A 12,450-nucleotide genomic window follows, 5' to 3' on the forward strand; every position below is an offset into this window, starting at 1 on the left:
GGCTCACAGCAAGCCTGCCGGCCAGCTTCAACCCCTGCCTGTACCCAGTGCCCCCTGGCAGCACATCGCTATGGACTTCGTCACGGACCTTCCTCTCAGCAGGATGCAACACCATCTGGGTGGTGGTGGACCGGTTCTCTAAGATGGCACATTTTATCCCGCTAACCGGCCTACCCTCTTCTCCTCGACTAGCAAGCTTCTTCATTCAGCACATCTTCCGCTTGCATGGCTTGCCTCTTCACATTGTGTCCGACCGGGGGGTTCAGTTTACCTCCAAGTTCTGGAGAGCCCTCTGTAAACTCCTGGATGTGAGTTTGGACTTTTCCTCTGCCTATCACCCCCAGTCCAATGGGCAAGTTGAGAGGAACAACCAGATCATGGAAAATTACCTCCGCCACTTCATTTCTTCACAGCAGGATAACTGGGTACAGCTTCTTCCATGGGCGGAGTTTTCATGTAACAACCACACAAGTGAGTCCACTACCTCCACTCCGTTTCACATCGTGTACAGTCTACATCCCAGAGTTCCTCTTCCAGTGTCGACTTCATCTCAGGTATCCGCTGCTGACTCTGCATATGGGGACTTCCTGCAAATCTGGCAACAGACCCGGTCTATTTTGCAGGCGGTCGAACGCATGAAGCGTAAGGCAGATACCAAAAGAAGAGAGCCGCCTCAGTATCTTCCTGGGAGTAAAGTCTGGCAGTCCTCTCAAAACATTCGCTTGAGGGTGCCTTCATACACGTTTGCTCCCAGGTTCCTTGGTCCCTCCGAGATCCTGCAACAAATTAACCCTGTTTCCTATAAGCTGCGGCTGCCCCCTACCCTCAGAATCCTTAACTCCTTCCATGTGTCCCTCCTGAAACCAGTGGTCCTGAACCGCTACAGCAAGACCTCTAGTTCCACAGTTGCTTCCAGCGGCCCTTCTGATGTATTCAAGGTAAAGGAGATCCTGGACCGCAAGAGGGTAGGAGGAAGGACTTTCTATCTGGTGGACTGGAGAGGGTTTGGTCCTGAGGAGAGGTCCTGGGAGCCAGAAGAGAACCTCAGTGCTCCTGCTCTTATTAAAAAGTTCCTCTCTCACTCTGGCCCCAAGAAGAGGGGGCGTAAGAGGGGGGATACTGTAGCGCCCATGGCCGCGGGCCGTCGGGTTCACTCACCTCCCGACGCCCGCAGCCATGGATCTGTGAGCGCTGGCCTCCGTCTCCCTCCTAGGAGATGCAAGCGCTCGCTTCCGTCCCGTATAGTGCGCGCGCACGCTCGCGCCCGCTCTTAAAGGGCCAGCGCGCGCACATGGAATCAATTCTCATTAACCCACGTGATTCCCTGCTCTATAAGAATGCCCCAGCCCTTCTGATCCTTGCCTGAGCGTTGTTAGTCTTTCCCTGTCTGTCTCGCAAATGGTCCCTTAGTGTCTCCCGTTCCTGCTGTTACCCGTGCCCTGTTACCGTTCCTGTATTCCGCATTGTTCCTGTGCCTACCCGTGTTCAAGTGCCATCTGCCACGTCAAGTGCCATCTGCCACGTCATGTACCATCGGCTCATCGGATACTGCCCGCCACGTCTGGCGCCACTTTCCGCACCTGTCTCTTCCGTGCTGAGGCCACAGTCACCGCCAGGACTATTACAGGTACCTAAACATTACTGTCTGCTATCTACTTTCACATAGACTGTGACCTGGCCAGCTGCCTCCCCGCTACGGCGGAGCGGCCTAGTGGGTCCACAAACCCAGTGTCCGTGACATTCTGATTGCTCCGATTTGGCCCAGGAGAGCCTGGTTCACTTGGCTTATGTCCTATCAGTACCTCCTTGGGACCTTCCCATCAGGAAGAATCTTTTCTTTTAGGGTCCCCTTTTCCATCCACATCTCAACAAACCACAATTGATGGCATGGAATTTGAGAGGTTATTTCTTTCTAGAAAAGGTCTTTCGGACAAGGTTAGAGACACACTCTTAGCCACTAAGAAGAAAGTGACATCTAACATCTTCTTGAGAATTTGGAACACCTTTACTAAGTTTGTACGTTAAGAACAAGATCCTCTGACAGATCCTTACATACCAGTCATTCTAGATTTCCTACAGGCAGGTATAGACAAATGTCTTAGACCCAGTACTCTGAAGGTCCAGAACATTGAGTGCCTTTTTTTATATTTGGCTAGCCAAACGTCCCTGGGTGAAGAGGTTTATACGAGCATCGTCACGTCGGAGTCCCACTCTTCGGTTTGTAGTACCACCTTGGGGTCTAAATACTGTCCATTTGGTTCTTTCTCAAAGTCCCTTTGAGCCTCTTGAAAATATTTTCAGACTACTAACCATAAAATGTACTTTCCTTATGGCCATTATATCTGCCAGGAGGATTAATGAGATTCGTATTTTTTTCAGCTCACCCCACCCGTATACTAATGTTTTGGACGATAGTGATCATTAAAACCCCTCCCGTCCTTTCTTTCAAAGGTAGTGTCAAAGTTCCATACTTCGCATGATGTCATTCTACCGTCCTTCTTTCCTGACCCAAAGGACACTCCGGAAGAAAGATTCCATTGCCTGGATGTCAGGAGGTGTCTTCTGAGATATCTAGCAGTTACTTCTCGTTGGAGGAAAGATTAAAATCTTCTCGTACAGTTGCGGGACCTCGTAGAGTTAGTAAGGCTTCTACAGTATTATTGCCAGATGGATCAAGCAGACTATACATTTAGCTTATGTGTCTTTATCCCTTCCTCCACTAGTAGGGTTTGGAGCTCATTCAACCAGGTCAGTGGCCACTTCCTGGGCTGAGAAAGCCTCTCACAAATTTGTAAGGCCGCTACGTGGTGTTCTCCACATACCTTTTTTAGACATTATCGTCTGCAGGTTGTTTTTGGAGCAGAGGCTTCCTTTGGTAGCAGAGTCCTGCAGGCTCTTGTCCCTCCCTGATGACTACTAGTTTAGTCCCGCATGGTTTCTGTCATGGGCGATGATTACTTACCGGTTGTTTCTCTGGAGCCCATGACGTATATTACCGGCCCTTAATAAGATTGTATTTAACTCCCTATCCTTTCTTCTGTCTGGCGGTCTATTTTTTAGGGTCTGGCCTAGGCAGAGTAGGGATATAACTTACCAGATTTGGGTCCCTTTCATCTCTGCCTCTTGTGGTGTTATCTTTCAAGATACCTTTTTTTTTTCTTTTTTTTTGTTTCACTCCTCTGGGTATTTTCCTTTCTTGCAAATCACTGAGGTGGGGAGGGGGTTTCCTGTCCTGGGATGAGTGGTGGTCTCGTATGGGTGCTGTCATGGACTACAGAAAAAATTTACCAGTAAGTAATTATTGTTTTTTTCAATAAAGATAATTTTTCAATAAATAAATGTATCTGTCAGTCTATTTATCTGCTACACGGCGACTTTGGCCGTGACACAGGTCGTCTGGCAAAAGATTGCTGTCTGTAGCCTACATTGCAAGTAATAAAAGTCAATGTGTTATGTTGTTGCAGCATGATCTTTGGCTGTGCGTCCTATATCAGCCAAAGTCACCATGTAGATTCAGCTTTAGGGTGATTTTACCTGCGGATTTGCGCAGATCTAGTATGCAGCGGATTACAGTAAAAGGCAAGTAGATGAGATTTTACAAATTTCATCCACATTCTGCAGACATTTTGCGCTGAAGATTTTCAAATCTTTGATACGTTGGTAAATGAATACCTTGGGGAGGGAGCCTAATTTCCATAAAAGTGGAATTTTAGGGGCGTTAGAGGGGTTTTCGAGGTCCCAAAAATTGATGGTCTATCCTAAGAGTCATCGATATCTGATCAGTGGGGGCCCGACTCCCGGGAGCCCCTTTATCCGCTATTTTGAAGGGACCACAGCACTCGTACGAGCACTCCTTAATTTCCATTACTGCTCACACTGTAAATCACGGACACACTTGTAGCGGCGGTTCACATTATTACAGTCTGTTTATTTCAATTGAAGAAGGTTGTAATACTGTGAACCGCCACTTCAAGTGTGACTGATCAGATATTGATGGCCTATCCTTAGGATAGGCCATCAATTTTTTGGGACCGGACAACCCACTTTAACCCCTTAATGCCATGTGAGATACTGTTATGTCACAGGCGATGGCCTGTTAATGCAAACTCGCGTACTATTGCATCATCGCGTTTAATAGGCTACTGTGTCTGCAGACACAGTTTTAAATAAGATAAAAATTTGTGTATTTTTTTTTCTTCCACAAAGTGGAAGGTATTAAAAAACAAATAATAAAATAGACTTCCTTCAGGAATTTTGAGGTAGATTTTGAATTGCCTGCGCTTTTTAATCCGCTGTTTTTGCCCGCTGCCGCAAAAATTTAATGCAAGGACCACGGGGAAAAAATGCTTGGAAATTAGCGCCCCAGGTTTTTTCTGCCTCCAATTTATTCCAAAAGGAGGTCAGAGACGGAAGCTGCGCCAAGAAAGGACACACTGCTTCTATTTTCCGCGAGCTGCCAAATCTGCCCGGGAAGAGGATGCCTCTCCATCACATTGAAATCAATGCGGGGCAATTTCGGGGGGTTTTATGGCACTGATTCCGACGTGGTTTCCGCGCCAAAAATCTCTGTGTGAACAGGGAGTTATGTTTCTGTTTTTTAATATTAGCACCTTAGTAATGGCAGTTGTCTGTTTGACGACATCCATTACTAAGGTGAGGCTTAGTGCTAGCCAGTAAAAAGGCTATCACTAACCTCCCCATTATTACCCCGCCACCCACCGCCACCAGTGGTATCTGGAAGAGCCGGGTATAATCCAGTACCCGACCATCTGCAGCGATGCTCTGACACCGGGGTGGCCGAAGGCTGGTATTATTAGACTGGGAAGGGCCAAAAACAGTGGCCCTTACCACTCTGGTAATTCTAGGCTGCTGCTTCAATGTTGTATTTGGCTGGCTATGAAAATGAGGGGGACCCCACGTCATTTTTGCCAATTATTATTATTTTTTATTTTTTTCCCCCTCATAACCCGCTAGAAATAATAAAGCAGTCCCAGCCTAGCTTTACAAGGGTGGGAAGGGCTGTTTTTGGCCCTTCCCATCCTCATAATACCAGCCTGCGGCCACTCCAGTGCCCGACCATCCGTACAGATGATTGGGTACTGAATTGTACCCAGCTCTTCCCTATACCACATTCGTTTTTAAGGCGGTTTTTTTATTTTTAATGCGGGTTTTGGCCGCGCGACAAAAACGCACTGTGTGAATACAACCTTACAAAATAACTTTTTATTGAAATAAAAACTCTCCCACCAACACCCTCGTTAACCATTGTATTTAAAAAAAAAAAAAAAAGACCAACGTAGATCATCACAGTAGTCCACTGAATCAACTATGTAGTCCATCGAATCTACGATGTAGTCCAATAGGTCCAGCAGCACTTTTAAAACCAAAAAAATAAAGTTAGTAATATGAAAAATGTATTCTGGCGCATCATGGACCTCCCCCCACAAATGCAGCCGCTCAAAAAAACTTCTGGGTTCTGAGTCCCGCAGCTTCGCAGAGATGAATGGGATTCTTCTGCGAATGCGCGAGTGGCTATGTATTGATTTCTATGGAGCTGCAGAACAAATACATACCCCGTTCTAGCTTTCTGTACTCGCTGCTTCCATAACTGCTATTCACTACTATGAGAGTTAGGGAAACGGCGTAGCTCAGCGAGTTACGCTGTTTCAGTAACTCCACATGTAATCAAAAATACAGTACATATGGTATAGCCGTAATTGTATCAAACCGCGGAATAAATTCAAATTTTAATTTCAAGCCCACGGTGAAAAAAGTATAGAAAACACTGTCAGAATTGCTGATTCTTGGTCACCTTGCTTGCCAAAAAATGTAATAAAAAGTGATTAAAAAAAATCGCATGTACCCCAGAATGGTACCAATGAAAACTACAGATTGTCCCGCAACAAATAAGCCCTCACACCGCTCCGGTGGATAAAGAATAAAGTTGTGTCTCTCAGAACTTGTCGACGCAAAATGTGCAGTGTTCCAAAAGCGGATAAGATCAGGCACCATTTATCAGTGCGACACTGGCCACACATCTGTAAAAAAATATATTTATTTACCCCATTACTGTACCTTCTTATTATGCCCTGATGTACTTTACCCAGCCTACATATGCACCCACATTATAAACTGAAATACCAGTCAAACCCCAAACAGCGCAACTGCCAAGCAAAATCTACGCTCCAAGCCAAATGGTGCTCCCTCCCTTCTGAACCCTACAGTGTGCCCAAACAGCAGTTTACGTCCACATATATGGCATCACCATACCCGGGAGAACCCACTTAGCAGTTTACGAGGTGTGTGTCTTCGGTGGCTCAAACTGGGCACAACATATTGTGCACTAAAACGGCATATCAGCGGAAAATTGCAATTTTCACTTTGCACCATCCGCTACATATTAATTACTAATGAAAAAACACCTGTGGGGGCAAAATACTCACTGCACCCCTTAATATGCCTTAAGGAATGTAGTTTACAAAATAAGGGTCACGTCTAAGGGGTTTGTTTTACTATTTGACCTAAGAGCCTTGCAATTGTGTGTCAATGCTGTGAAAATCGCCAAGTAGACCTCCAATGCGCATGTTTCTCTTCACTTCTGAGCCCTATCATATGTCCAGGCAAATGATAAATGCCTTGAGGGGTGTAGTTTCCAAAATGTCGTCACTTGGGGGATTCCACTGTACTCTGGTACCTCAGGGTTTTGCAAATGCGACATGGCGCCCAAAAACCATTCCCGCAAAATCTGCTTGCCAAATAGCGCTTCTGCCTTTCTGAACTATGGCGTGTGTCCAAACAGCAGTTTATGACCACATGTGAGGTATTGTCGTACTCTGGAGAAATTGCTTTACAAACATTGGGGCGCTTTTTCTTCTTTATCCCTTGTGAAAAATGAAAAAATTAAACTTTTTATTGGAAAAATGCTGATAATCATTTTTACGACCTGATTACAATAAATTATGCAGAATAGCAGTGTGGTCTAAATGCTCACTATACCCCTAGATAGATTCCTTAAGGGGGTGTAGTTTCTCAAATAGGGTCACTTTTGGGGTGTCTCTACTGTTTTGGCCCTGCAGGGGCTTTGCAAATGTGACATGGCACCCGAAAATCGTTGCAAGAAAACTTGAGCTCCAAAAGCCAAATGGTGCTTCTTCCCCTCTAAACCCTGCTGTGGGTCCAAACAGCAGTTTATTACCACATTAGCCTGGGTTCACACGACCTATTTTCAGACGTAAGCGAGGCGTATTATGCCTCGTTTTACGTCTGAAAATAGGGCTACAATACGTCGGCAAACATCTGCCCATTCATTTGAATGGGTTTGCCGACGTACTGTGCAGACAAGCTGTCATTTACGCTGTCATTTACAGCTGTCAAACAACGACGCATAAAAATACAGCCTCGTCAAAAGAAGTGCAGGACACTTCTTTCAGACGTAATTTGAGCCGTTCTTCATTGAACTCGAAATGCGAGGAGGAGCATTTACGTCTGAAACGAGGCAGCTGTTTTCTCCTGAAAACAGTCTGTCATTTCAGACGTAAAAGCCTGCTATCGTGTGCACATACCCTAAGAGGTATTGCCGTAATTGGGAAAAATTTGATTTTCAGATGTGGTTTTTTTTCTCCTTCTATGCCTTGTAAATATTGAAAATTCCTACGTTTTATTGGGAAAAAAATTAAATTTTTATTTTCACTGCCTCATTCCACTAAATTCAGCAAAAAAACTGTGTGGTCAAAATGCTCACTATACCCCCTTGATAAATTCCTTGAGGGGTGTAGTTTCCCAAATGGTGTCTTTTGTAAATTTCACCCATACTTTTCTTTAATGCTTGTGAAACATCTAAAGGGTTAAGAAACGTTCTAAATGCTGTTTTGAATACTTTGAGGGGTGCAGTTTTTAAAATGGGGTGATTTATGGGCCCCTCAAAGCCACTTCACAACTGAACTTTTGCAATTTTCTTGAAAATGTGAGAAATTGCTGCTAAAGTTCTAAGCCTTGTAACGTCCTAGAAAAATAAAAGGCTATTCAAAAACCGATGCCAATCCAATGTAGATATTATTTAACTATTTTGTGTGGTATAATTATCTGTCTTAAAGCAGATACATTTAAAGTGTGGCTAAACGTTCGACAAACTTCTGACATGTCAGAAGTTTTGGATTGGTGGGGGTAACACGAGCACTTACACGCTAACACGATCACTTCAGCTGCTTCATTCTAGCGATTGGTGGGGGTCTCAGTGCTCGGACCCCCACCATTTCAAACTTCTGACATGTCTCTATGACCTGTCAGAAGTTTTTCTAAAGTTTTAGCTACACTTTAAATTTAGAAAAATGAAAATTTTTTCAATTTTTCTCAAAATTTTGGTGTTATTCACAATTAAATACTGAATGTATCGACCAAATATTACCAGTAACGTAAAGTCCAATGTGCCTTGAGAAAACAATCTCAGAACTGCTTGAATAGGTAAAAACACCCCAATGTCATTACCACATAAAGTGACACGTCAGATTTGAAAAATGGGGCTGCATCCTAAACCTGCGAATTAGTCCACTTCTATTAACGGTATTTTGGCACTTCACAACATTTGTAATGGTGTCGTATGGTGTCTGCAAACCATTTCTCTACAAAGCCAGTTTGCGCACCATTCATTATACGCTCCGCATTGCGCCCAGCGTGTAAGAAATGCACATATATTTGGTATCGCTGAAGTCGGCAGAAGTTGCCAAATATGTATTCAGGTGTGTTTACCCAGTGGCATACACAGATATAAAAGAAAATATCACCTATTCACTTTTTTATTTCTATTTTTCCCTTCGTATTTTAAAAAAAAGTTTACATATATCTATTATTTTTTTTACACAATATGGAAGCCCAACATGTTCTGAAAAATCAAGACCAAATACATGTAGGTTGGAAGAGTAATAACAATTTGGTTTTAAATTGGCACATGGCTAAGACTTGAAAAAGCAAACATTAGGAAGAAAAAACAGGGTGATTGTAGGGCTGCTAAACATCACAAACTGTTTACCAGGTAATGATAACAGTATTAGTTGGGAAATAACGGACAACGTGTTTCAGGTCCTGATGAAGGCTCCGGTTTGGAGCTGAGACGCGTCCGTTATTTCCCGATTTAATACCGTTATCTGGAAGTCCGTTTGTGATGTTTAGCAGCGCTTCAATCGCCCTGTTTTTTCTTCCTACTGTTTGTATCTAATTACGGCCGTTACTCATGGATACGGTACCGGGGAAAGCAGCAGCGTACATCATTTCAGCCTATTCACTTATTCACAGAGTTGTGCCTGCTCAGCACATCCTGACCAGTTGAGCAGCTCTACTTTTACTTTATGTTCATCCAAACCCACTAAGGTTCCACGCTGTGGAGCGCCATCTTTTTCTCTCTTAATTCAAAACTTGAAAATGTGCCTAGTCAAGAAGTGGGGTAAAGCTTCTGGTCAGGAAGTGGTTAAGGTCTCGTTCAATTGTTTTTTTATGCTCATGGTTGGATATGAGGTAGAAATTACATCTCCGATGGTATGTACAGTTAGGATTGTGTCTTTTCTCAATTTGGAGTGTAACGGCTGCATGGTCCGACCATTTATTAGTCTCGATTGTGGAAGTGTTAGAGGAACCCTTAGATCCCTATCTGCAATAGACATGAAAATTCTAGAATAGTTATTATGGACTCTGGAAAAGGAGAGTAGTAATTTTCAGTACTGTTAATTGCAGCCAGACATCAAATAGCACCTGTTTCCAAAGCGTATTAAGTATGTGGGCACGTCCCCTGACCATGGAGGTAGTATCCATGTGGTCATCAACAGTTGTGTTAAAACTCCCACATGTAAGAAGTTTGCCCTGGTAAACTTTAGAAACAATCCTCAAAAGTCTGTGGAAAAAAATGATTTAATACTTGTTGGGAGCATAGACCGAGACTGATGTATAAACAACATTATTCATAGAGCAAACCAATATGTAGTAGGGATGTCACGATACCAGAATTTGGACTACGATACCGATACTTAGTTTAGTATTGCGATTTCGATACCAATTAGATACTTTGCCAACATTAATAAAAAATAAAAAAAAGTTCTTCCATTTTCTGATGTGAGGCACGAGGTGTGATGATGACTTTAACCTCCACGTGCCTCACATTAATAGTAATTAACCCCATCGTGTTTCTCAATCATAATGGATTAATATGTAAGGTACATGATGGGGTTAATTACTATTAATGTGAGGCACATGGAGGTTAAATTCATCATCACACCTCATGCCCCACAATAAGTGATAGAAAGCAGTTTTTATTTTATTTTTTTACAGTGTACACATCATAAATGATGCAAAAAATGGTTGCGCCGGTTATTACAGCCGCGCCAATACTGAATGTGTATATTTTATGTATTGAGACTTATTTTAATGTTTATTGTAAAAAAGGTGTGTGTATTGTTTTTTTTAATTTAATTTTATGTTTTTACTTTTATTTTGTAAACTTTAATGTACTGGCATATATCTATATTACAGTACATTAGCTTGTGTACTAATAGTACACAGGCAGTTGTTAGGACATACCTCAGTATGCCCTAACAACAGGAAATGTGGTAGGACAGACCTGGGGTCCTTCAATAGACCCTGGGCTGTCTGCCCATATACGGTATGTCCCTCAATCGCGTCACAGGAATTCCCTGTGACGCGATCCAAGGGGCATCCCCCCTTCTCATTTTCCCCTTAATGCTGCAGTCCGCTGTGATAGTAGCATTCACGGGAATAACGGCGGAGATTAGAGGTTTCGCTGATCTCCGCCAGCGGGGCTGCGGCTGTGTAATACAGTCATTGCCCCGCTCCTGACAGTAAGTGCGTGCGCGGTCAGCACGAGGAGATGCGGCCGGCGCTGCACTAATGGGCGGCGGTTAAGGCACTGAAGACAGAACATGGGGGTGTGCATCGAACCGTTTGGGGATGCACAGTATCGAAGTTTCGATGCATCGTGCATCCCTAATATGTAGTTTCACATATCCAAGTGATTTTGTGATTGTTTTCTTGTGAGATATTGTACTTTATGTCAAGAACTGTAATAATTAAAAAAATCACTCAAAGGCCATACTTACTCATACAAGGGCAGGCACAAACACCAGTTCAACAGGATACAGACAAACTCAGGTGCAATATACTGACAAATAGCCACTTTCAGCCTACTGTTCATAAGGGGGGGGGGGGTGGCTTCTTAGTATTCTCATTGCACACAGATATAGCTTCTAAAAGCGTTCCACTCACACGGTTACATGTAGTGCACCATGCTGGCATAATGCCTATTAGGAACGCCCATACTATTAGATCAGGCGGGCTTCCTAGCACCTTCTAAGTGTACCACACAAAATACTGACACACTATTCTCCCCCAACATTACAAGGCCCGGTTGCATCCTGAAAATATATCCATGATAAACATGAGGTATTAGTGGATATTTTGGCCCCCTCATTAATAGTAGGTGTGCCTATTAGCGTGACGAGTGGATGTTCATTAGTATTTTGCACCTGAGCAATCTTCCTCTATGTAGCTTTGTGGTTTGTCTGCATCTTGTTGGGAATTGGTGTTTGTACCTGCCCTTGCATTTTGATATTGTTTCCAGAGTTATTTTATTGGGAATTCAAGTATTTATTAAAACAGAACTGTCGGAAGTGCCGACATGCACTCTAATGATGGGATGATGGGGAGTACTGTACTGCTTCTAGACTGATTATGCTGAGTTTTTCATATTCGTTATAAATAAATATATATAGGAAATTCTTTAAGAACTGGCAAAGATCGTACTGGAAAGAAAAAAACTTGTTTTTCCTTTTTCATTTTAATAATAAAAACCACAAAATTCGATCTTCTGAAAGTAACATCAAGATCAGTATAATGATAAAATTGACATTATTATCATTTCCATGAAAACAGTATAATTATGCAAAGAACATATATATAAAAAGGTATATATACATATGTACACACATAGAACTTGTATAAAAATGATTTTGGCTGAACATTTACGAATCTATATAGCAAAATTGAAAAATAGAATGAAATGGTAGTACATTTTTTAACTTTTTCCCTCTTTTTTGAATAAATATATTTTAAAAATATTTTTTAATATAACATATTTTCCTTTTAATATTTCGTTTTTAATATACTATTAAATTATATTTTTAGACAATGTAATTATACATGTGCAGAATTTTGTATATATTTTGTGTATATATATGCGTTCAATTACGTTAATATAGTATGTCTTTACCAACTAGACAACTTCCAACTATAATGTATAGGAAATAATTGTCTTTCATTGGACATATATATACATATATGTTTCATATATATATATATTTTTTATCTTTGTTTTATTAGTTGTGATTATATGTACGTTATGTAATTTGGGTTGGTCTTTTATCTCTGAACCGACCCGGTAGTTCTTGCCTT

At 42.3% G+C, this 12,450-nt stretch overlaps 1 protein-coding gene across 2 annotated transcripts in view; it reads left to right on the forward strand.

Annotated features, from left to right (window-relative positions):
- The window catches only part of XPNPEP3 (X-prolyl aminopeptidase 3), a 271,495-nt gene that overhangs the window by 26,896 nt on the left and 232,149 nt on the right, over positions 1-12,450 (forward strand). The gene's annotated exons all lie outside the window — the stretch shown is intronic.

This window comes from Rhinoderma darwinii, chromosome 7 (genome assembly GCF_050947455.1).
Source record: "Rhinoderma darwinii isolate aRhiDar2 chromosome 7, aRhiDar2.hap1, whole genome shotgun sequence".
Taxonomy (NCBI): Eukaryota; Metazoa; Chordata; class Amphibia; order Anura; family Rhinodermatidae; genus Rhinoderma; species Rhinoderma darwinii.